Here is a 3,295-nt window from a genome sequence, read left to right as displayed (position 1 = left end):
AAAATATTATAAAATAGGCATGTTTTTGTGCTAATAAAATATAGTAATGGTAAGATGGCAACAAACTGGGCACGGCCCATCGGGCCGCTTTTAAAATCAGACAGGGGCAAATGCCCACCTTGCCCCCTCAAATGACGCCACTGTATTAATACATCCCTAATATTGCTGAATTTCATTAATGTGTGACTAGCTATAACAACTTGTTGTTTTCGCCTTTGGCCTACGTTTCCTGTTATTTTAGGCTCACTTTATATTCCGTATTAATACCTACATTACTACAAATAAATTATACTGTATGTATAATTTATTTATTCTATATTATTTTATTTAAAACAATATTATAGCTTTTGGGTTTACTACAAACTGAACACTGATAGTGGCGGTTTCGACTCACTCGGCGACAGGCGGTCCACGTTTGACAAGATGGAGCCCGCAATCCACGACAAGTCGTTGATGTATACATGTGAGAAGGCAGCGTCGCACGGACACATCGACTGTTTGAAGTTCGCTCGGGAGATCGGCTTTCCCTGGTACACAGCGAACGATTTGCTTCCATCGGCGTGCACCCAGGCTGCTCGCAAGGGCAACCTAGAATGCCTAGTGTATGCACACGAGAACGGCAGTCCCTGAGACTGTTCGACGAGCATGTACGCCGCAATGTCCGGAAAACTGACGTGTTTAAGGTATGTCTAGAGATGCTAGCTTGAAAATTTCCAATTGAAAAATTTTATTTTTATTGAATTTTTTTGAAAATTTTTGACTTTTTGAATATGTTCACGAAAAAAAAATGTTCATGAAAATTTACATCACTAGGTATGTCCATGAAAACGGATGCCCTTGGGACGATCGGACGTGCACCAAAGCTGCGGAGACTGGACGCCTGGACTGCCTGATGTACGTGCGTGATAACGGGTGCTCGTGGGACCGGATCGCGTGCACTTACGCCGCGAAAAACGGACACCTGGGCTGTCTTACGTACGCCCATCGAAACGGATGCGCGTGGGACGAGTTCACGTGTGCTTGTGCTGCGCATGGCGGACATTTGAACTGCCTTACGTATGCCCTTGAAAATGGCTGTCCGTGGGACGCAGACGTATGTTCTACTGATATAGTATAAGAGGGCGCCTGGACTGTCTTATGTATGCGAATTAAAATCGATGTCAATGAAATAAATCTGATTTTTGCAGACCCCTAGACATTCTTGAGAGTTCACGTGAAAATGGATGCTGTGGTAAACTTGTACCGTGCAGGTAGCAGACCGTTGATATGAGGTAGAATTCGGGTGTTCATAAATCAAAGACTTGCGGTTAGATTAGGTTAGGTATAAGTTGTATTTTCTTTATAATATTATTCTTCAACGAAATATTCCAAGTACAAATTTAACAATTTTTAACTGGCACGAGGTGCTTATTAGTGCTTGGGCTGATCACGTCTGAATCTAGGCTGATTAGGGTTATTTTTTATCAGGCTCACAACTCGTGCAGTATGTTCGTCATGTGTATTATGTCTATGATTGTATAAAATTAATTTTTCGCTGTAGAAATCTAAGAAGTTTTTATACTTTTGTAACATACTCGGAAATCACTGTGCAACTTTTTATGTATCCGTTGTAAGTGTGAAGATCCACGAAAATTATTTATTAAATACGAGTAGCACAGTATCAAATATTCTTTTTCAATAGTGTGTATTACATTTTTTGTGCAACAACTATTATCAGGTACTTCTATTATCAGCCAAAGGCTTAATTATTTGTATTTGTACCAGCTCTAATATTAGTTAGGTAAATAAGCTTGATAGTTTAATACAATGCTCTTAATATATTGTTACAATAACATTTGGAAATTATTAAAAATTGAGTCGCAATTTTTTTTTATAAGCATTTAAAGTTCGAATTTTGACCAAAAGCATAAAATCACGAAAATTTGCACATTATTTTGAGTTGAAAATTCAAAAGTTTATTCTTTTTAGATTTAAGATTTGAATATTGAACACAAGATTCATTATAAGATTATCTACATTTTTCAAAAAAAAAAATACAAACAAGAAAGTAAAATTAAATTTTTATGAGAGTTTGAAGTTTAAATTTTTACAACATTCGATATTCATTCGATTTCTCATGTAGTGAATTTGCCATATATTAAGATCATAGATTATTCAATGCCGTACCTTGTTTTAAGTAGGCAACATGTACATTTTCTTGGTAACAAAATGTATCGAGATTTTTAATCGAGCTGTCAATTACGTAGAAATGGGTATTCTTATATTATATATTATATATTATATATTATTTATAGTATTTGTTATAAATAAACAAAAAAAATTCATTTTTCGTGAGCTGATGAAAAAATATGTTTAAGCTTTGTATAGCTTAGAATCTTTCTCATTGTATAAGTTTTAAACGCAATATAAATAAGTATAACTATGTTTTATTAAAAACTTTGTATTTGTAAATATTGTTGTGTTAAATTTCAAAAAATAAATATTTATGCTCAAGCAAGATGTTTTTCCTAAAATATAAGAATGTGCAATCATATTTTACGGGTGTAGTATGTTTGAGTATAATACTTGTTAGGACTGCCATTATTTATAATATTGTTTATATTAGGGACAGTTTGTTTTACGTACTTACATCAAAAATTATAATATTGTCATTAATTCTTATTATTTTAAAACTCTCTATCAATATTATTATAATGTTCCAAGTTCTGTTTTATCCCTTTATTCTGTTACCCATATAGCTATAATGCTATTTTTTTTTTTAATATAATATTTTTTTTATTTATACAATTGAATAACATACAAATTGAATAAAACAAAAAAATTATATACCTTCCGTAAGCATAGCTGGTGTCGAAGGTATAGAGTTAACTATTTTATATAATATGTAATATGTAAATTTGCAATTTGATTTTAAGTGAATATATACTTATTATGAACCTTACAATACAGTAAATTATTTCTTATAGATTAGGTTTTTAAAAGAAAAAAAAAAAAGAAAACAGATAACAGAGCTTTCATTTACAGATATAAATAATTATTGATCTAGAGACATAAACAACCATTTTACAACTAATGTTTTGGCATTACAAATTTTACATACAATGTTTTTTTTTGTAATTATAGGCATATAATTAAAATAGGTTGGACCAAGGTAGTCCACGTAATTTTTGACCAAATGATTTTTTAAAATAAATAACTTTTGCATCATAAGCTACTGTTTCTCTTTTATTTAGATTTAACCAGTTATTTGAGTTATTTACTACCCATAAGATAGCAATTTTTTGAATAGTAGGTC

The 3,295-nt window shown here is 32.1% G+C and overlaps 1 pseudogene; it reads left to right on the top strand.

Annotated features, from left to right (window-relative positions):
* Positions 1-2,909, top strand: part of LOC100574479 — a 7,649-nt pseudogene extending 4,740 nt beyond the window's left edge.
* The last annotated feature ends 386 nt before the right edge of the window (positions 2,910-3,295 follow it).

Source organism: Acyrthosiphon pisum, chromosome A2 (assembly GCF_005508785.2).
Source record: "Acyrthosiphon pisum isolate AL4f chromosome A2, pea_aphid_22Mar2018_4r6ur, whole genome shotgun sequence".
Lineage (NCBI taxonomy): Eukaryota > Metazoa > Arthropoda > Insecta > Hemiptera > Aphididae > Acyrthosiphon > Acyrthosiphon pisum.
The sequence above is the reverse complement of the archived record's forward strand: the minus strand, read 5'-3'. Positions and strand labels throughout refer to the sequence as shown.